At 38.8% G+C, this 23,142-nt stretch overlaps 2 long non-coding RNA genes across 3 annotated transcripts in view; both read right to left on the bottom strand.

Moving 5' to 3' along the window:
- Nucleotides 1–7,418: 7,418 nt before the first annotated feature.
- Nucleotides 7,419–11,455, bottom strand: LOC147825910 (uncharacterized). Its single transcript, XR_015439958.1, has 2 exons — nt 11,074–11,455; nt 7,419–7,787 (listed from the first exon to the last, which is right to left on the bottom strand). It is a non-coding gene; the product is annotated as an uncharacterized LOC147825910 (long non-coding RNA).
- A 4,836-nt stretch (nt 11,456–16,291) lies between these two features.
- Nucleotides 16,292–23,142, bottom strand: part of LOC110347755 (uncharacterized) — a 32,849-nt gene continuing 25,998 nt past the window's right edge. For both annotated transcript variants that reach the window (XR_015440069.1, XR_002392548.2), the window contains exon 3: nt 16,292–20,493. This is a non-coding gene — a long non-coding RNA (uncharacterized LOC110347755). The remainder of the gene's footprint in view (nt 20,494–23,142) is intronic.

The following is a 23,142-nucleotide window of genomic DNA, read 5'->3' as shown; positions in this document are numbered from 1 at the left end:
TGGGAAAAGGATTAAAAGTTGAAGGGATCAGGCAGGAGGGGACAAAAAAAAAGAATGTTACATACATGTAGAAACTTCCCATGATAAATGTAGTGTTATGTACTGCAAACATGTACTGATAAAAATACATTAATAAAATTTTACAGATGAACAACAATGAGGACAGCAAAAACAGTCAACAGAAAGACTTCTGTATCAGAGCCTCCCTATTTAGCTAACATTTAGCACATTTAAGATGTCTTTGAAATTTTGTAATTGAAAGGCTCAGCTATAGGTTATCCTTTAGCCCAAAATTGAATCCTGTTGCTAAATGCATGTTTGTAAGATGCTGTCAATCCATGAATGTTTCCTTTTGCCATTTTCTGGAGCTACAATACTTTGAAAATAAGAAAAGTGATAACAAACAGAGAATTGAGTGCTTCTGGAGGAACAGCTGGTGCAGTATACACTATAGCTGCACTCAAACTGGCCACGAAGTCGGAATCCAACTGAAATAGCAGAAATGAGGTGAGTGGGTTTCCTATCTGTGTTGCTATTCCCTTCATTATTTAGATGTCTCCATATTTATTTGAAATCTGGTGACTCTTACTTTGGCATATCATGGGTCATTTGTGTTTCCAGATATTTCTCTTTGGTTATATTAACAGAAATTGTCTTTTAGTAACTAAAAAATAAATCAAAGCACAGACCAGCAGTTTGGAATTCCTACAATTACTTTCAATTTAGTGAATATATATGGAAAAGATGATAAACCTCCTTTTGCCCTTATATCATGGTATGATAATGCAAAGTATAACCATACAATAGAATAATGCTGTGAGAAACATTTCTGGTCACTTTAGAGCTTTGCTTCTTTTTTATTATTATTCTCTGGAGTGCACGCAGGACCTGTAATACATTTTTTTAAACATAAGCCTGTGATGGCCTGCTAGAGTTTAATTACTGAAGTTATAAACAAAACTTTAGTTAGTATACTGCAAAGCACCAATTCATAGTTCTCACAAATGGCATAAAATTACATAATCATAAAGTTTGTAGCTCAAAGCAACCTTCATGAATCATCTGGTTTTGTCCCATGACAAGAGAAATCAGGCATCATTATTTATACTTAGTAGATAAAGCACCTGAACTTCAAAAAGACAAACTGTCTTGCTCAATTTCACCCAGCTAGTTCAGGGGATCTGACCTCTTGTCTTTTGCTCCTGGTACAATTCTTTGTATGGAATGGAAATCCAACCAGCCTTAAATCCATAGAGACAGAAAGGAGATTAGCAGTTTCTGGGGGATGGAAAGAGGGCAGAAGGGCACATGGCTTAGTTTTGGAATGATAAAAATGTTCCACTTGTGTGGTAGCGATTACAAATACGCTGAATGCACCTCAGATGTTCATTTTACCTGGTTACAATGATGAATTTTGCATTGTGTGGATCTTATCTTAATCAAGAGTAGACATTTCTATTAGCTACCTGCCATTCTGACTTCTCAACTTCCTGTCACGTAGTGAGTACAGAGTCTGTACACTATGCCTCTTTGCCCTTCCAATACCCAGCACCATGTTTAATAAATTCTACTAAATCCTCCCTGAAAAAATCCTAACTGGCCTTAGTAACAGGAATGGTCATGCATAGTAGAACCCTATGAGTGAGTTTATGATATTACTGCAATTTTGTGCCTAGCCCGCTTTATTCTATTGTTGGGTCTCGTGAAATTGTCTGAGCTCTGAATGGAGTGGATGAACTTCTCAGAGGAAGAAAAGCCACATATTTCAGTCAGCAGTGCCCCCCATAGAGCCTGGCACAGAGCCCTAATCACTGGATGGCCTTACTAAATATTTGGGTAGGAGGCAAGCCGTGAATCCTACGGGATTCCCAGGATGAAAGAGATGTTCCCTCACACAGCAGAATTCAACCTGTGCAAATGCAGGGACTGCCTATCAGACAGAAGATCCTTGTCCTGTTGGGTCATCGAGATTGCTGTGAACAAGGCTGCACCAGGCACAGCTCTTGCCCCTTGGTGGCCAATACTTACCCTTCAACCAGAGAAAGTGGTGAGAAACGGAGTCTACACCTCAAGCCTCCTCCCAATACTCGCACAGAGCAGGGCAGAAAGCTAGTTTGTTCTTTTAATATACACTTATTCCTCACTACTGACATGTATACTCTCATATAACCCCTATCTCTAAATGGAAAGGCATTAACTGAAAGGGAAAATTTACTAATTTCAGTGGAGAAACGTATGCTAAAAGAGGAATCATGCAGAATTTGTCCTTCTGAGACTGGTTTATTTCATTGAGCATAATGTTCTCAAAGTTCATCTATGTTGTTGAATATAGCATGATTTCTTTCTTTTCTTTTTTTCTTTTTGAGACAGGGTCTTGCTATGTAGCACAGGCTGGCCTTGAACTCATGACAGTCTGCCTGCCTCAGCTTCCCAAGTGTTGGGATTACAGGCATGCACCACCTCGCCTGGGTATGGTTTACTTCTTTATTAATGATGAATAATAACAATATTACGTGCATAATTGTAAATAATATATATTTATATAGTATCAGATTTTTTATCTACCTATCCACCAATGAACATTTAGGTTATTTCCACATCTTGACTGTTGTATGAATATCACAATTTACAAAAGATGTGATAAATCTCACCCAACACAAGATATACAAAACTTCATAGAGAGAATATCTTCTTGAAGAATGAAAGCAAATACATAATAAAAATTTAGAAGTAGTTTGTACACAAGGCATAATGACATTTGTTATGTTCATTATTTTTGCTATTTCAACTTTTCAAACATTCACTGTTATATAATTTTATTTAACTTAAATTATCTTAAATAATTCACATATACATGTACAGCAGTCTTTAGATGATGCTAAATTTTCTGTTTCACTTGACTTCGATATCAGTACTGCATACATAAGTTTATTATAAATTTTAATGATAAAAATTATTGATAAAAATTTATTGATAAACTAGTATACGATTTATATATAATAAAATATACAATGCTTTTATTATGTCACACAGAACCATTTGATTCTCAAAAAAACTATAGCTGAAATTGCCTTACTTTTATATCTATAGCCAATTTATAGTTATCACTGATAAATGATGATAGGACCAATGTGAATATTGGTTAATATTTTCACTTACATTTATGTTAATGATTAAAAACAGAAGTTAAACAATGAAGTCAGAACTTTCTATAGTTGCCAATTATAAACTGTTTTTGCTGGACTGAATAATAACTTTGAATAATAGAGAAAGATTTCTTCAGTTTTTCTGTGTTATTCACACTGTAGATTATGTGTAGCACGGTATTTCCATCCAATAAATTCAAATCGATTACTGAGATCATAGACAATAATAAAGTAATTAGGAAATGGTAACTTTTGAGTATTTATTACCTTGTTTTTAATATAACTTTTCAATACTGTAAGTTTATACAATTTAATTTTTAAAGGGTAAAACTGCCAAAATTAAATTAAGCCCTCAATTCAAGAATGTTAAAGTTTTTTAAATCGTAAGAAAATAATAAGAAACTGTAAAAAGAAAAGTAGAAATAACCAAATAGTTTGAAAAATAGTACAGATTAATAAATTTAAGATCAGATTTTTAAAAATAACAAAATGCTAAGTCTGAAAACTAGCAAATCTAGTCAAAGCAAAAAAGGAATGAAGATAAATTTACAATATAAAGATGAAGAAATAGAAATTAAGAACAGATTCAGAGAGTTTAGAAGTATTAAAAATCATGATGAAATGTATGGGAAAGCAAGATTTATCCAAACTAAATCCAAATAGCTCTAGTGTGAAAGCAAAAATTCCCCTAAATTCCTCTAAAATATTTCCAAGCCAGATGTATCTTCCAATGAGATTTCTTGCATTTTCAAGAAACGGGTAATTTCCATACAAAATAAACTCTACTTCAGCTCATAGATGGGAAGTTTTAAAATTAGTTTTGGAAAGCTAGTATGATCTTGAAAATAGAACCTTATAAGAAGGAACACAAAAAAAGTAGAAAGGACATTATGATTGTTCTTTCTGATTATGATTATTGAAGGAAAATCCTAAATGAATAAACAGTACAATAATAAAGTAACGTAATTTATTATGATCACAGGCAATGCCAGGAATGAAAAGATAGTGGCTTGTTGGGAAATGCATTAATAGAAACATCACATAAATAGATCAAAAGAGGAAAAATAAACCATCAACTCAAAAGATAAGTAGCAGGCAATGATAGAATTAATAGCAGTAACAATAAAAAATTCCCGGCAAATTAGAAATATGACAATATTTTAACATGATGAAGGGTATACATTTCAAACAAAGGCAGATCCTGCTGTTGTTTAAGATAATACTGTAGTAAGTCTCATGACCCAGAAGCCAGGTAGGACTACAGATTCTCAGAACTCTGTCCTGTCCTAGTGAACCAAAAACTTGGGGTGAGGATCTTCAATCTGTGTTTTGAAAACCCTTTCAGATAGTGATACGCTAGAACTGGCACCTTCAAACTGCCAAGAAAAGTCATTTGTTAAAATATCAGTAATTTCATGACCCATTATAGCATTATTAAATACAGTCATTATTAAAATTAAATACATAGATTTAAAGTATATTAAAATCAAAGACAAATACTCAAAGTAAAATTATTTTGCTAAATGTTATTGCTGCTTTTGAGACTATTTGCAGCTAATGCATTAGTTCTGTTGAAGTACTATCTAATGGTGTGCTATGCATATCTTCCCAACTCTGCCTTCAGTGATTTCCCAGAAGCTTGAAATTGCCCACTATGTCTGCACTGAAGTTGGCAAATCCTAAACTAACCCTAAACACAGGATCGGAATTGGTGTTGTAATAACTGTCTACATCAAGGGCTGGCAAAATTTTTTTATTAAGGGCCAAATGATAATTAGGCTTTGGGAGCCATATCTCCATGCCATGCCTGCCATTACAAGGTGAAAGCCACCGCAGCTGTGTATAAAGCAATAGGTGGGACCACAGTCCAGTTAAGACTTTATTCAAAGACGACAAGCCTTGGCCAGATCTTGCCTAGTGACCATAATCTATTGACTCTCAAACTAGACTTTTAAAAGTGATCAAGAGAATGTTAATAATCCAAATTAAATGTATTGTAAGAGTAGTCATTATGTAATAAAAAGCACCAAAATTTTGAGGAGACATGCTTCCACAACTAGAAAACCTATCTGATTCAACAAGAAAGACTGTTGGCCAGCGGTTTAGCCCAGGGGCATCCCGCCTCCCTTGCAAGCTCAAGGTCCTGAGTTCGATCCCTGGTACCAAAAAAGAAAAAGAAAGATCCTCATGTTAATGTCAACCAAGTGAAGTTTTAACATACATATTAATGAGAGAAATAGTTAAAGAATTACCCTAATACATTTAAAGTGTACTGAAAACTTATAATTTAAGTAGTATAAAAATTGTGGAACAATGAGCCAAGTGTGAAATCAAATATGAATTATAATGGGAAGTTACCATTATCTGCTTACTGAATTAGTGAAGAATTAAGTTTATATAGTGAAATTAATACCTGTTGGAAGAAAAAGTAAAGCAGGCAGAAGTTTAGGAAGCAGAAAGGGAAGATTTCCCACTGGTACCTCATCTCCCTGCCACTGGTACACATATCACACATACTCATTCCCCAGAGGTAGCCACTGACAAATGTCTAAATCAGGTGTTCTCTACCCATTCCACGCATTATGTGTATATGTAATATATGTATAGCATATTATATACTTCATATACGGGAATTTGTTATTTTTATTTACTAATAAATAGTGGACATTTTTCCACACTGATATAAACACATACCACATTCCTTTTCATAGTAATGTAGTTTTCAACTGCATGTTACCATTTACTTATTTTGATAAATATTTAGGCAGTATCCAGAGCATTGGTACTAGCATCTATGCTGTGACCAACATGCTTATACATATACATATTTTTAAAAGAACAATTATATAGCGACATTTCAGATATAGTCTTAGCTGTGAAATTACTGAGTCAAATGATAAGTCCATTTAAAATTTTCACTGCTAGTGCCAAATGGTATCAGAGAAGCTTTATACCAATTTATTATCCTATAATCAACGTATGAAAATTAATTTTTATCACAGGAAATCATCAATATATTTTGCCATTGCCAATATGGTCAGTAAACAAATGCTGTATTAATTTTCATTTTTAAAAAATTTAGCTTGACTATCTTTCCATAAATGTATTAATTTTTTTCATGAATTACTTATTCATATTCCCAATTTTCTCTAAATTGTTTTAATTAACTTATAATTTTCTCTCTTCATCAAGAAAATTAGCCTTTTATGCAATGTGTATTTTAAATGTATTTTTGCCTTTATTATAGTGGGTGTTATTCTCATATTTAAGTCTTATTTTTAGATAATAAACTATGATTGTTCTAAGGGGCTTCTCCATTTGGAAATTATGGATAACAAATTACCCCTGATTTAGTCTGTTATGTTCATCATTTCATTTTATAAATCACTCTTTAATCTATTCTGAAATTATTTTTAGATAAAGTGTTATGTAGAGATTCAACGTCTGCTATAGCTTGGATCTTGAATATTCCTAAAGGCCAATGTGTTACAAGTTTGGTCCCCACTGCACAGTGCTATAGGGAGGTGATAGAACCTTTAAGACTAGGGCCTACTGGGAAGGAGTTAGGTCACTGAGGACATCCCTTGAAGGGGATGTTGGAACTCTGGGCCCTTGACCTCCCTCTTTGCCTTCAGCTACCTGAGGTTAATAGGCCTCCATTTCCACTCCCAGTACAATGGACTGTGCTGCCACAGACCCAAAGCATCAAGTCCAAGAAACCATGGACTAAACCATGAACCAACTTAAACCTCTATCAAAATTGATACTTTTTCATTTCTATGCTAGTAGTGTCAGGTGAAAATACATTAACTTGGACTCAAAGAAGGCTTCCCAAAGCATTTGAGCAGAAGACATAAAGAATGATTAACAAGGTTTGGTTGCATGGAGCAGTGTGTCTTCCACAGGAAAAGCATGAATGAAGCTCTGCCTGGAGATTATAGCCACTCTAGATAACATCCCCAGAACAGGGGCAAGACCCAGGAACACAGTAGCAAGGGATGCAGATGGACATATTGGCAAGGACCAGATCAGCAAAGACCTTTAAGCTTATGGTAAGAATTCCAATTTGTATCTGAAGAGCTAGGAAGTAGCTTATTAAGAGTCTTAAACTAGACAGTGACATAATCAGCTTTGCATTTTGCAAAAATTATTCTTACTACAATTGAGCAAATGGATACAAGAAGGCCAATTTTGCTATCACCCTCCTGGAAAACGAAACAAAAAAGCTATCTTTTATGAAATGTCCATTAAGTACCAAGAATTTAACATGAATTATTTTATATCTTCATGATAATCATGCAAAATAAATACTGTTTTATTTATTTGAGGCTACACTGCTGAAGCAAGAAATTATTAACATGAGCAGCTTCAAGAACAATGTTCATGTCTCCCACAAAAGAATCAGGCAGTGCAGCTCCATGGAACAGTTCAGGAATGAGTCTGCTTCCCTCTGGTTTTTCCACATTCTGCATTGCATTGCTCTGTGCTGTACTGGAACCTGTATTACCCCATCCAGTTTCCAACCAGCAACACGGAGCATGTGTTCAATATGGGCCTGTTGACTCAAAGACGCTAGACCAGGACTAGCACACAGCTTCTCTACAGTCTGTTGATGAGATCTTAATTCATGGAAGCATCTCTCTGCAAAGGAAGAAGGGAAATGTAGTCTAGCACAGAGCCCTGGAATAAGAGAGGACAGAGATTTATACCTATGGCCTAGATAATATGAGTGCCTTTTAAACATAGAGGGAATACAGAGAAGTTAAACAACTTTCCTGAAGTCATACAGGAGAAAGTGGCTGAACCCAATCTAATCACTCACCCATCCAACTCCAAATTCATTCTGTTAACTTCCCATGTCCAACCATGCCTGCCTTCATATCCTCCTTGCAGCTCCCAAGACACAAGAGCCAAAGTGAGAAAACAAAATCACACTGCTCTTCCATCAGGTTTCTACACTATGGGTTGGCAAAGTAGAGCCTTCCAGCCAAATTCAGCCTGGAGCCTATTTTTATAAATGAAGTTGTATTAGAACACACTCTGGCCCATTATTTTACATGTTGTCAAGATAGCAGAACTGTAGCTACAATAGGACTGTAAAGTCAAAAATATTTACCATTCGACCCTTTACAGAAAGTTTGATGGCTTCTACTATAGACTGTCTTTGTGCAGCCCAATGCCTTCTCCTCTGTTGGGAATTCATTAACCAAATTCACTGTAATTCTCTATAACATGAATAGGCAGTTATAAGGTCTCTACCTGGTCAATGAAGAGACTGAATTGTAGCTTATCAAAGAAAGTAAGAATTCCACAAAGGAGCCATTTAGGAGGCAAAATAAATGTTAAAACAAGCATTTCAAACAGGACCAAAGAGAGGCAATATCAATGCCACACTGAAAGGCAACAGAGTAACTGTAAGAATAACAGAAGCACATTCTGGAGCTGTTCCCTTTATACAGTGTTGATAAAATTTGTTAATACCATATGTTAGTCGTATGGAGGGAGGCATGGTCTGACGATGAATTTTGGAATTTTACCAGCAAACTTGTAAGATCTGAAGTCGCAGATTTGCCGAACTGCTCATCTCCGTACAGGCTGTGGCTGGAGGATAGAGGAGGAGGCAGGAGGGAGGCAGGAAAGCTGTTCTGTGTGCAGCATGCGCTGAGCGGGGTTGGACAGGGCACATTCTTGTCAATCTCAATCAGTCCCACATGTCCACATTTAAGAGAGGAAAATGTTGCTGCTTCCTTTATAGATTTCTTTTTTATTAAATTGGATTTTAACAAAGAGTGATCTGATTGGCTGTCAAGCTATCCAGCTGTGAGATTAATGGGACCATATCCACTAATTGGAACTTGTTAGGTACATTATCATTCATTAAATCAATATGCCCATGAAAGGGAAGAGCAGCAAGTGAGAAAATTTCTATAGGTCTAATTTTGCTCCTTCTTTTTGTATATGATTCCAAATGGGCTCATTCTAATGAACTCTTTAAGCTGTGGCGCCTACACGGTTCACATTGTCTTTAGTTCTTCTGGTCAGACTGAAGATTGAGGGATCCAGGCTTCTTCAGTACCTTAATTCTGAGGTCAAATTCTGACCCAAATTTGTTGTGGGATAAGGGGAAGTAAGGATCTAGTGTTTTCATGGATCAGAAGCCTTGGGCTACTAGACCTCCATCTTGTAAGACCCATGGTTTCTTATTCTTAGCACATGTATTTTCCCAGAATCAGAGGGCAGAACATGAAATTTATAATGCTTAAAGAGAGAAGTTATTTACTCCTTTGTGTCAAAAAGAACCTACTGAACTTCCAACTACCCAGGCTCCTGGCAAAGCATTGTCTTAAACTAGGAGTTTGTAGTGTTTTCTCAAAGCTACAAAAAATGATAGAAATAATTCCAGTGGCCTCATCTTCAAATTTTGTCACAAATGTATTATTTTAAGGAAATCATTGGCAGTTTTAAACCATGATTCCTTTTCATTCTGTCTTATTTGCAGGAGACCCATTTTTGTCCTTGCGCTTTCTCCTAGCCCCTCTCCTGCTCCACTGGACTCCACGGGACTCCAGGTCCCGAGCTCTGGAGAAGAACTCAGGCCGGGATGATGTAGGGGTTCCAGCCTTCAGGTTGTGCCTCACTACGTTGAAGGCATGAATTGTTACACAGTAACTCATGTCTTGTCATGTCTTATTGCTTAATTAACTTTCAGAGTAACATAATTTTGCATCAGCAAATGTGGTGTCCTTGTGTGACTTAAAAGTGTCCCTTTATTTCATCCCAGTGGGTCAGGAATACTGTGGGACAATTTAATGAAGGTGAGTTGAACCTCGGGATTGGAATAAAAACCATCAACTGATACATAAATAAAATGTCAAAACTGCCCTCTAGGTTAGGAGAAACAAAAGGCCAGGATTAATCCTCCTGGTGAAAAAAGAGGAGTTACTTTCTGGCATTTACACATATAAAGGAACCGTGGAATTGTTTTGGTGGCTTCTTTTTCGTGTCCAATTGCATAACTGTTTCAATTTCAAAACATCTGCTATCCCATTTTTTTAAAACTGGTTTAGGTCTGCAGGTGTGATCGCAAGGGATAAAGCATCTGTGGTTTGCCTTAGAAAATGAAGAGGAATAATTGAGAAACTGGCAGATGATGTCAGCTGCCACTAAGTAACAGCTATCACAGTGTCTATTATAAAGCCCCCAAATTCACAAACTGGGAGTCTGTAGCTTAGGATTTTTCTCAGCTGCACATCCCATGCCTGTGTTCTGCCCACAGGTCAGGAACAAACTGTACATTTAGTTTTAACTTCTCAGGGTCAACTCAATCTCTGCTTATTAATTAAGTGTTAGTGTTCCTGCAACAAAGAGAAGTACAAGCTACATCTTCAATTAGGTGGAGAATTGTCCTGTGCTGTCTTATGTGATACCCAAACAGGTGTTGCTCAGGAGGAAGCATGGTGGGTTATCCTCACAGGTCCTGGAAGCAGGGAGCACAGTGTACCTGCTAGGGCCATGTGAGGAAGACCCAGACACAGTGGCTAAGAGGCAGAAGACAGGACGGAGGGAAAGGTCTAGGCCAGAGCCCTTGCCCGGGCTTGCGGTGTCAATAGTTTGGGATGAGCTCCTTTGAGAAGCTGTGGTAGCCTCTAAGCTCTAGGGATGGTCCCTTGCTGTCTTGTGCCCAACCCTGGGATGACAAAGGCAAAGGATCATTGCTCTCAGAGTCTGCAAGCTCCACAGAGCAGGTGTGGCTCCGGCTCCAGTGTGATCTGTACATCAAAGTCAGGACTCAGCCAAGCCCTGGTTATCTTGAAGAGTTGGACTGGTCAGCCCCCCACTCTCACCTCCCAGCAACAGGGTCTCTCCAGCTAGAAAGGAGTTTTAAGACATCAAAACATAATATAAAGAAAACATACACAACACCCACCCATGTGCAGGATCCAGAAGTGTAGACACTAGACACGTTTGCAATTGCAGTTGACGAGGCAGGTTTGTCTCACTTCCAGTAACCAATGGGAAAAGGTGAGAGCAGATGCAAATCCACTGGTTGGCTCTATGGGGCCATGTCAGTCTCAAGGTTTCTCTTTATAAACTCAGAGGAATGCTGGGAAGTGGGGCAAGGTCACATTAATTATTAAGAGAGCCTTCCCCTTCCAGGGAAGAAAAACATCACTACTCACGTGTCACCAGCTCATCCCCAGCCAACTGGTTTTATGGAAGGAAGACAATTTAGAATTAGATAAACTTTGATATGAACTCCAAAACAACCACTTCAGGCAAATTATTTAATGTGTCTAAACTTCAGTTTCTTTACCCATAATATAGGGCAAGTAATTATTATCTCAAGAGATTAAGATGACAATTAAATGAGATACATACAAGACATAATTATCATAATTACAATGAATCACTAATAAAAGAATATAAACAAATGTTCTTAATATTCTTTATTTAGAGGTTTATGCAAAAAGGAAAAGTGGCCTACAAAAAATGTTTCCTATGAAGTTTGATGGTTATGAGAAAATGATGTGGTTTTTCTGAACACACATGGACAGTACAAATCAGTCATCTGTTGGAGCGGAAGAGTCTGCTTTCTCACACTTCCCATATCTGATCAGCGCACTGATAAGTTCTCAGCGGCAAAGGTGGGGCCAGTGCAGAGGCCAAATTCCTAAATTTGAGGCCCAGGGACGGAGGTAAGTCTTACCCTGGAGCAGGCAAAGGAGTGCAGTTACACAGATTCCATAGAAGAGCTGGGTCATGGAGGAATAAAAGGAGCAAAGATACTGAGATCAGAAAACCAGAGATTTGTCAGGGCAGATTCTCTAAATGTTAGAGATTGAGAACCTGACAAAGGCTCTTCTCATTCCTCAGACATCAGAAAGCAGCCGTCTTCATGGAAGTCATTCTTTCACCATCATAAATTTAACCTCGTAGTAGTCATTCATTCCTTAGTATGAAATCTTACATTCCACTGGTGCTCTCTAAATGCCACACTGAAAGAAGAATACTTTTGATGGGAACTATTGAAAGAATAACTTTTCAATCCAAATATTAATTTTTAAGCTCTGTTATCCACCCTTGCCATGAGGTGAAACATGAAGTGGGAGATTATCATTTCCAGCTGCCAGAGACAGATGCAGTCAGCTTATGGACTTGTCCATAGCAAACACAGAGATTGAAGTCAAGCTGAGGAGGCAGCTGCTGCTGAGGAGGTGGCCAAGAGGTAAGGAAATCAAAGGCACAGCCAACACCACCAAAGGTAAAGTGTATGTCTTCCCGGTGAAGCAAACCATGCTAAAGTTTCCAAAGTTGGGGATGCATGCAAAAGACAGAAGGATTCGCTGCACAGGTTTTTTTAAATTAGTAAGCCTGGTCTTTCTGTAGCCAGGGGTCATTCTACAGTCACAGTAGCACTGCTGGGGACACCAGCCACCTGGGACACCAGGGAGGAGGTTGTTCTGGATATAGCAACTTCACAAAGGTGGCCCTGACCATCAGAGGATCTACTGAAGGACACCAAGCACGTATGGGAGAGTAACAGCACCAAAGGCTAGGATCAGCTAGCCAGCTGCTTCCAAGAGGCAAAACCCAACTACCAGCTGGGTCTTTCCCTAATAGTCTCACTAAACATGAACCTTCATGTTAAAAGACAAGGGACCTTGGGCCTTGGCACTGAGTCTGGGTCCTGCAGTGGCCAACCAAATCCTCAAATGGGGACCCAAATCCTGAGGATTTGTGACTCTTCTGATATCCTTTGGTCTGATAGAAAGAGCTGGAACAAGGGAGCAAACCTGAGCTTGGAGTAAAATTGCAACCCAGGGATCTTGCACCTCAGCGACAGTGACAGCATCAGCTCTGCAGGCAAAAGGAGACATGCAAGGGCATCAGGGGCACTCAGCTGAAGCCTCGGAGCATGCAGCTCTTTCTACTGCTTGGAGAGCGTAATCCTTCTCCCCAAGCCCAACTGCGCACAGGATGCACATAAATGTGCAGCCCTGTTTCCCTCACATTGGCCTTCAAATGAAGGAACCACAGCCTGTGCCCACCCCAGCCAGTGCTGCTGTGCTGGGGAGTCCGTTCTTGCCCACTTCCCCGGGCCCTGGAGTGGTGCCCCAGCTTCCAGCTGCTGAGGCCCAGCTCCTTCACCTCATTTCCCTCCATCAGCAGCTGTTCCACCCAAAGTATGGCTGCCAGGCTGGGCCAGGATCATCAGAAGGTGACCTAGAACAGCTGCACAAACTGAGAGCGTCCCCAGGCCTTGTAAAGACGCGTGTCTTTACACACGCAAAGGCCTCTGTAGGTTTGGATGGATCACTTGGGTGTGCAGGCATCCCAGGCAGTTGTGTGCCTGGGGACGAGAAAGCACATGAGTGTGAGCCATGGCGGAAAGTATATGCGGTCGGTACCCATGGAATGGGTGATCCATGGCTCTTCACAATTGGCAAGGCAGATTAAATTTAGATGTGTCAAGAAAATCTCCCAAGTACATGTGGAAAACCATGTATTTACTGTGTCTCCTTGTTTACTAGGCCTGGACATGTCAAATGAGTTGTTTAAAGAATAGCTAAGCCTTTATTCATATAAATCTCAGTGTAGCCAAAGATTCGGAATGGTGCTCAGAGATTGGAACCTTCCACCTAAAGCTGCTCTTTGAGATGGGTTTCTCCAGCCACAGCTTTGCTGGGGCCCAGATGTTCAGGCTGCTTGATGACCCTGGCTGCATGGCAATGCAGTGCAGATGTTCGGGCTGCCAGCTAGCATCCATATGGATGTGGTCCACAATACCTCACTTTCTCCTCCTTTGCTACCACACAGCTAAAACTGCAGCCTCCTCCATCTGACTCACCGCTCTCCCGGGCTTCTGCGGAGCGGGAGTCCTGGCATCAGACTCGGATCTAACTTCTGGGGGACAACCACACTTACTCTTCATTTAGACTTTACGTCCCCACTTGTTGGTTGTGTTTTAGAAGCAAAGCACACAGTTTTAATGTGTCCTCCAGACATGACAAGCACAGCGTGCCCTATTAGGCAGGCCACAGTCTGTGAGCAGGATTTCTTGTTACGGTTGTATGGTTCACTTTAGTGAATATGCTCAAATGCTGCTGCAATGGAGAACATTTTGTAAGTCATAAAAATAGATGATCTTGAAAAACTTATACGCTTTGTCCCCTAAGTTTTTAATAGATACTAACTTAACTGGTATTTAAGGTCATTTAAACCAGGCATGCTTGGCACACACCTGCAATCCCAGCACTCTTGAGGCTGAGGCAGAAGGGTGGCATTGAGTTTGAGGCCAGGCTGAACTACATAGTGAGACCCTGCCTAAAAAAAACAAAGGGAGGGTCATTTATATCACCCCTCCCTACCCATCATTTCAGTCCAACTGAATTGTTGAACATTTGCTATATTCAAGGCATCTTGCTAGGCTTGTGTTATAATGTAATTAATAAGATATTTTTACAATCTTTCAGAACCAAGTAAATAAAATCTTTCTGAAAGGGATACAAGAGATTCATTTCTATGGAAAGAATGGCAGGATTTTATGAAGAAAATGATATATGAGTTTAACCAGAGAATGAATAGAAGTTTATTTATTCTATCAAGATTAAAGAAAGGATGTTGCCTGCAGACAGAATGGCACAGGCAACACCATGAAGCTAAGAAAAGTCTTGTTTGATGAATGCCCATCTTACACAACGAGCTCATAGTAAGACCTGGGGCTACAAAACTACATGGAGGTCATGTTTTATATGACCTTGGAGGCTGGTCTGGGGAGATTTGTCTTGACCTTGGGGAATCACTGGAGTTAAAGCAATTAGGGAGGAGATATGGGAAAGAAAAGAAATGTTATCATAGTACCAGTCAAGAGATAGCAACATGGAGTTGTAATAAATACTGTGACACCACCCCGCTGCTAAAATAACCAAGTAGAGGCTACTCAGGGCTGAAAACCAGTGATGCTAAACATCCCTGGCTTAGGATTTGCTAATGGGGGACACTTCAGAAGAATCAGGAGAGCATCCTGTGAAGTAAACAAAGAAGGGAGAGGAGGCATTTGAGGAGAGAGAACTGATCTATGAGTCATTATTTACTCTCTTTGTCTCCTCTCCATGTCATGGGGGGAGAAATCTGACTTATTTTTCCCTACCCTACCATTCCACTTGTTCCCTAGAGAATCATGAAATCTGAGAACATAATTAGAAAGGGGAGCCTGGTATAAACCTCTAACATTTGAATTGTGAATCCTAAGACAGAGTAAGGTGAATCCTACCATGTTAAGGTTACTCCTACCTTCTAATTTCACATAAATTGAACAAGGGTTCCACATTCCCTGTAGACTTAGGCCAGGTCACCAACTGAGAGGTGGACAGCAGCAGGCTGGCCATACTGATGAATAACTACTGACGAATAGCACAGAGAGCCACCCACTACCACAAAGGGAAGAAACTGCACTGCTTCCTTGAGCCTACTGGTCAGACATCAAAACCACCTAGGACACAGACAGCACTGCCTAACCGTAGGCTGATAACCAACATCCAGAGATTAGACCAGGGGAGTATCCACTGGCGGAGGAACAAGGTCTGCCAGCTGCCACCTCCGCAATGCTGGCCACCACAGGCATGAATTCCTTTTTCCCTCACCTTCATCACTGCCCTGTCTACAGAACAGCTCTGAGATGAGAAGGAAAGAGATAAAGTAAAATCCATACCCTAGCCCTCAGCATCCAGTTTCCAGAAGCCTCACAATGTCTAATTTGATTACAGAGGCTTTAAACTGGGTCTAAAATTTTAATAATGGGATTACAAAAATCAATAAACTGAATGGCCGACAAAGGTAAGGCTTTCTGCTACTTATTGAGTGGATGCATAGCTTAATATAAATTGATAGCAATATGGAGAAATGTATGTATAAATACATGCATTGAGCTGTTCCAATGAAAATAAAGTATAAAAATTCTCTAAGTATCTGAACTACAAAATGAACAATGAGGGAAGGAGGAGGATATAAATATTACTTTATAGATAAAACCAGAGAACTTAGTTCATGAACAAAATGAAAAGAGGAAAGCAGACAAAAGAGACCCTAATTCATTTTTAGTCTGGGGAGGGTCTGAAAATCTCATAAAAATTTATGGCAGCCAGTACCAGGAAAATATACATATTTACTCATACTTAAACATTTGCATATAGCTTCAGAGAGGTTCATAAATGCCATAAGTCCCTTAGGGAAAGAAGCATGATAGGGTGGTGATACTGTTATACAAAATAGATTAACGGTTTGTTAGTAGAAACCCCAAATCTGTCTCACCGTCTCAAAACTTTTCTCATTTTCAGACCCACCTATTCAAAACTTCACTTAAATACCCCCAGGACTCTCAGACTCAACACACCCAAAACTGGATAATCATCTTTTCCCCAAACTTGTTCATTTCATGTCCCCTATCTTGAAAATGGCATCGCTTCCCACCCTAATTGCTTGAGCTAAGTTCTCCAGTGTTATACGTGCCCCTTCTCCGTCTGGACACCAGTGAAGCAAGCACATGTTTCTGTGGCTCTTCACTCCCTGGCTAACCATTCCCACCTCCATTTATCAGGAGCACAGCGAAGCTTATCTGTGCATCTATCTGCTTCCCACCTACTCTGTTCCAGATTATTCGCACTACTCCAGCTAAAGCAATGTTTCAGAAATAACAACCTGACCGTATAATTTTAACATTTAATCAGTGCTCTCCTAGTCCTTGACAGGAAATCCGTACTCCTTGGCGCGGTCACACGGTGGTCGCTGGTCTGGGCCCTGGTACTCCTTTCTTTTTCATCTCTGTGTTCCTTACATATCAGTCCTACTGATCTATGTCCTTGTTTCAAAGTCCCATGCACTTCTAGAAATTTTTCCTCGCACCCTACCTCAGCAGGTTAAATTCTGCCCATCCTTTTGGTATTAAATTAGATGTCATTTCTGGAGGGACCTTTTTTGGACCTTTCTCCAGGTCTGGGTTTTGTGCCTCTCCTTTTCTGTCTAAGCACTGTGTTGACTCTGAAGCACCAGGATCACTGTGTATTCCGAGTGTCTGATGCTGATCTTTCTCCTCTAGAGACTGTCAGTTCCTTGAGTGCAAAGATGGCTATGATCTTCATTCCCATGTTCCTGAAATACAATGCAGTTCCTGGAACACAAGAGATACTCAAAAATATTCGGTGATTAGGTAAGTAAATCAATGAGTGAATCATGAATGGAATTACCAAAGTGGGATAGGGATATGAAAAGGTGTGAACTCAGGGGAAAATGAGCTTCTAATTTTCTCTATGCTGGCAAACACTGGCCAGTTAGTGATCATCTCCACACCTTTGTTCTCACCGCTTCGCCCAGTTGGAGAGGCTTCTTTCTCCTGCCCCTCCCACACACACCTATTCCTCTAAGACTTGCCTAACTGGTAAACGCCCATAGTGATTTCTTCTCTGAAATCCCTTGGAATTCATTACCTATACCATACATTTTAGCACATGATTACACTGTGGCTTACAATTTCTCTAATTGTTTCATTGGAGTAGGTTTTGTCTCTACATTGAGATAAGATGACTTCACTCATAAGATAAAAGGTTGTTTTGTTTTGTTTCATCAAACCTACCACAGACCGAGGTATTCAGTGGCATGCTGGGAAAAGTTGGCACTGCGTAATCCCTGTTGATTAATTAACATCATTAACAATCATCGATTTCTTTCTATTCAGCAGTAAGCCTTATGAAATTTTCCTAGTCATTCCTTTTCTAGTCCAGAAGTGAATCAGGGAGCTTGGCCCTTCTTGGGAAATAGATCTTTTGATAATAGCTATGTTGCTTTTAATCCAAACATCAAGCCTGGAAAATCCATTCATTTAGCAAACACTTATTAAGGTAAATTGTGTGTTAAGCTCTCTCCAAATGTACTACCACTCCCAGACTCTGACCCACCCGCCATAAACATTTATAATGAGGATGACAGCCAGGTTCCCTCCACACAGAGCCTGAGACAGGGACTGGTGTGTTGGTGTTCTTGCAAGGGGAATGAAGGCAGCAGGACCAGGAAGATGAAAGCTCACCGGATGTGGTCAGAGTTGGAGTCTCATTCCAGCCCAGTCCTACATGGTCTCTGGATCATGGATTTCTCTTCAGAATTGGTCCTGTCTTGAAACAGGGCTGATGTTTATGCTTCCAAGTCATTGACTGTAGGCTAGGGATATATGCTGCAGAATAAAAAGGCTCCCACCCAGCCTTGATTGATTCTCCAGAGAAGGGGAAGCTCCAAGCTAAGAGTGTTCACTCTCAGGATAGAGCATTCAGCACTGGCATGGAAAGACGGTCTCAATGGGGTTCTGAAAGTGTCCACAACACAAATCTATTTTTATAAAGAATATGTTGCAGTCAGTAAATCTGGAAAAGAACTGAGAACAATCTTTAACCAGAAACAGCAAAGGTCTGGTTTGAGTAGAAGATAGGGACTGCTCTAAATGGCCAAAGAGATATAGTTAGAAAGGTCACAGATTGCTAGGGAACTAATCCTCCTAAACAGTAAGTAATCTGTTTAAAAAACAGTTGTAAAAGTGCAGATGAAACAAGCCTTGGAGAAATCTATTTTGTTTTTCAGCAAAAAAGGAAAGTGTGAAAATTAGGGAAGCTAATAGAAGATGTGGTCAATGCTAGGACAACTAAAACTACTCCGGATGTATAAGAGACCTACTTTTTTCCTTGTTTTTAATAATAATATTCCAGCTACCCCCAGCCTTCCATGAGGGTTCATACAGATCCTGAAGCCAGGTGTCACATTACTTTAATCCCTGATAATTTCCTCTCTCTCTCCAGCTGAGTTCCAGCTGTCAGGTCAATGCAACAGGAGTTATTTTTATTTTTTAACCATGTTCAAACTTTTGCTTTGCAGTGTTTTAGGAATCCATTACTTATTTCTGATAGTGACAAATCTTGAACTCAAAACAGACACTCCCTCTAGCAGGGAAGGGTTGCTTGCTGCTCGCTACTTTGCTTCAGTCTACTCTCAGTGCTCTGAACACACTCTGACAGAAGGAAAACACGATTTTCATAGCCATTCACATTTGCCCTTGGCAGGTGGCTTTCTCCTTTGGCAGAACCGACTGGCTGTGTGGTAGCACCTTTCACAATTCTGGCTGACAAGTCTTCCACTCCCCATCTGTGTGCACGCTGGCACCAAACAGCCATCTCCATTTCAGGGTGTGGTAGGATTATGTTTCATGGGGCCAGGTTTCTGCTTAAGCTTCCTCAGGCCCTTGCATGCCAGACACATTGTAGGCTCAGAAAGAAACATTTCCAAGTACAAAGAGACAGACTGTAGTCACTGCCCCTAAATTACAACAAAGAGCATGCCATTAACCATGTTTGTAGCTGGCTTATGGATAATGCAGCGCAATTAGCAATCAATTGGCATCTTAATGGCACAGGATACAGAGGAAACTGTAAGAGTGAAACTTTACTGTTTCCCTTTAAAAAAAAAAAAGTTTTCTTAGCTGCTCTGCAAAGCTGAAGTCTTCTGTTTCTGGGATGTATGTGAAAGATCTAACAAATAATCACATTCAGTTCCATCCAGCTACCTGGCAATGCAGTAGGAAAAGGCAAGGATTAAATACATGCCAGTGTCCTGTGATCTGCAGAGACACGTCTGACTTATCTTTTTAAATTCAGGGCCCATGTAGCCTAAAGCCTGGTGTAAAGTAGGCACTCAATAAATGCTTGCTGAGTGAAGCAGTTCTTTAGGCACACCCTTCCCTGATTCTCCAGGGATGTAAAGAATTATTTCAGCCTTATGAAAACTGGAGAAAATGCAGAGTTCAATCAAACTTTGTCAATGCTCCTAATATTATTTATAGCAATCTTTCTAATCATGGATTTTTAACATGCAAAATAAAAGCTTCTTTCATTTGCGCGGCTGTAGATGGGGACTTAATATTCATCACCTAGCTAGATCCCCACTCAGGATGTGGTTTGCTGAAAGACACTACAGGCAACCAGATATCTGAAAAATTGTACATACCAGCATATTTTAATTGGGAAAGTAGTCATTTGTCCAGTATATTAGCCCCTAATCTGTCCTCTTTATGTCAAAACATCAATAAAGGAAAATTGTTATTCAATAGTGGCTGCAAAGAAAGTGTTACTATTTAGGTAACTTCATAATAACATTTAGGGTTATCTTAAAAGGAAAGGTTGTCACTTTAATGGGACATTTTGACTTCCCACTTTGAAGCTGAAGATATTCTTTGTTTTTTGGCTCTTGTTTTGCCACTAATGATGACAGCACATACCAATGGAGAATTCCTCACAATTTTCTCAGGTCGCAGCTAAAAAGTAAATAAAAATGTCAGCCTTTTAATACAATTCATAATGACCAAAATGAAATGAAAATGACAACAACAAAAAATGGATTTGGACAAATTTGTTGGAACTTTGATAATCTGACCTGGAAAAAATTAGATTTATGGAAAGAAAAGGACAAAAACATAAAATTGAAACTGTATATGCTAAATTTGTACTTGACTGAAAATTAAATGAATAATGAGTTTTGTTTCCATTATTATCTTTATATTGATAGCATAGACATATGCCAATGTATAAAACTGAGGAGACACAAAACGTATATTTACAGAATAAAAACATTAATCAAGTTCCTGTATACCTTCCAAAGGCATGATTAGAATACAAACCCAGGAACAGAATTTCTGGGTAAATGGTGTGTTCATCTTAAACCTGGATAAATTACCCAAAGAGGTTGGGCCTACTTGGATTCTCAACAGCAGGATATGAGAGTGTTTCCTCAAAACCCTTTTTTGTGTTTTCATCTTTGCCAAATTCACAGATGAAGAAATATTTAATTAGGGTTTGAATGTACAGTTTTCTTATTATAAGTGAGGTTGTTCATTTTTTTCATGTGTTTAAGAACTCCTTAAATTTCCTTTTATGTGAACTGGCTACCTGGTCACCTCAGCACCATTCATCAATTACCCCAGAATTTTCAGTGCCACATTTATTATATGCTAAATTATACTATATATTTGGGCTTATAGCTTTTTATCTTTCCTTATTGATTGATCTATATTCACATTCAGTACTGTGCTGTTTTAATGGTTATAGATTTATAATAGGCTTTAACATTTGCCAGTGCTAATAGCCTTTCATTATTGTAATTTTCAGCATTTTCCTGGGTATTATTGTTTCAGGAAATTTAGAATTAGGTTGTCAGCTTTATAAAAACTACATTTATCTATACATCCATATTCATGTATCTTTTTCATATTTTTTGAGGAAGAAAATTATTGATGAATTGCAGACCTGTAATTTTCTTAATTAGGTAAAAACAGTAACTGCAATAAAGAAAAATAAAATTCATGATGACAGAAGCTATGCCTGGTAAAATTTGACACATGCCCCATTCTTGTAAAATTTGCTAGAGCATTATGCAATAGAAATAATTTTATTAAAAGAAATATAAAAGATAAAATCTGAAAATGGCTTAATGTCACTTTAAGGGAAATTGATATTTGATTAGCTAAATGGGGGCCTGGTCTAGACAAACATTATAATACCAAAAGTTTATTATTAACATGGTTTTTATAAATGAAAATAAAACTATCCTTGAAGTAAAAATGTTGGGGGAATGTTTTACTATGTCAAAATGATAATCTCTCCCACTAGGTTGAGAAATATGTTTTGGTGGAAGTTTAAAGACTAAATTAGGACACTATCTTTTGTAAATTATTTAGAATGTTGATTTCCCTTGTGGCTTAACAAAGAATTTCTGAAAATCTTAATTTTTGTAAGTATAACAAAAATATATAAATATAGTAATTAGTAACTTTTCTATGTTTTCTGAATTAAAATCACCTATAAAATACTTAAACTATTTTAGTGATGCTCTCTTAGATGATTGCCACAGTATATGGGAAACAATCCTGAAGACAGAGTCAGAAAACCTGGCTTTGGATTCTGATTTGATCTTTCCCCACAAAACATGGACTTGGAGTTTTCTTAATCATTCGGAGCCTAAGTAAAGAGACGATAAGATTGTTGTGAGAATTACATATTACTATGGCATAAAACCCTACTAAATAATATCACGAAAGCTGTTCAGTATATGTTTACTGAATAAGTCAAAGAATGACTAAAGAAAGCAATGAATAAGACCTTTGATTTACATCAGCTAGGCATGAATTTCCTGTACTGGCCCTGACCTGTCTCCAACTTTCCACCTGCCACACTAAGGTATAATTGTACAAAACTCAGTGAGCTGGCCAGCCCAGAGTCATAGGTAAGACTGGAAGTAAGATAATTAACTGACCCACATAGTTACCAATTGTTGATTTTTCCCTTCATTAGCATAATTTTCTAATCAGCTAGGTTAGTGTAGACTGAAATTTTCACTGAAGTATAAATGGCTATGAGTGGTAAATCAAGATCATTTGCCTCTGACACTGAGCACAATTGCTTTCAGACGGACTGAATTTCATATCCTGGACTGGCTTTAATAAGTTTATAAAATATTAATATTTTAAAGGAAATTAATATACAGTTTTCATTGTAAAGGTTTTTGGAATGAGGCTCACTTTAGCAGATGTTAAGGATCTTTCTGAATTTTGTGTTCTAGCACACTAAATGCATCTTACTAGCCTTCTCAGTTTGACAGTAGAAGAGCCAGACTAGGGATTGTTGCACTTTTTGGTGAAATTCAGACCCAAATGGAAGATAACTTCCAATAGCAGTTAACACATGAATAGTGTGCATCTGCTACAAGCAGGACAAAGTCTCAGCTCTAGGGCAAATGGAAAGAAAGACACACCAAGAAAGGAAAACGTAGAGGAGGCAGTCTAATTCGGGCATAGGTTGTTTCTCTCAGAGAATGGTCCAAGTTTGAAAGTGCACAGCCCGTTAGTAGAACCTGGCCTCAGTGTAAAGTGTGGCTGCCATGTGCTCCGAGTGAGCTGATGGATACAACC

Source organism: Heterocephalus glaber, unplaced genomic scaffold, assembly GCF_053883595.1.
Source record: "Heterocephalus glaber isolate CG9 unplaced genomic scaffold, H.glaber_assembly_v1.0 deba00001481, whole genome shotgun sequence".
Classification (NCBI taxonomy): Eukaryota; Metazoa; Chordata; class Mammalia; order Rodentia; family Bathyergidae; genus Heterocephalus; species Heterocephalus glaber.
Note: the sequence above shows the minus strand (reverse complement) of the source record. Positions and strands in the feature narration are given on the sequence as shown.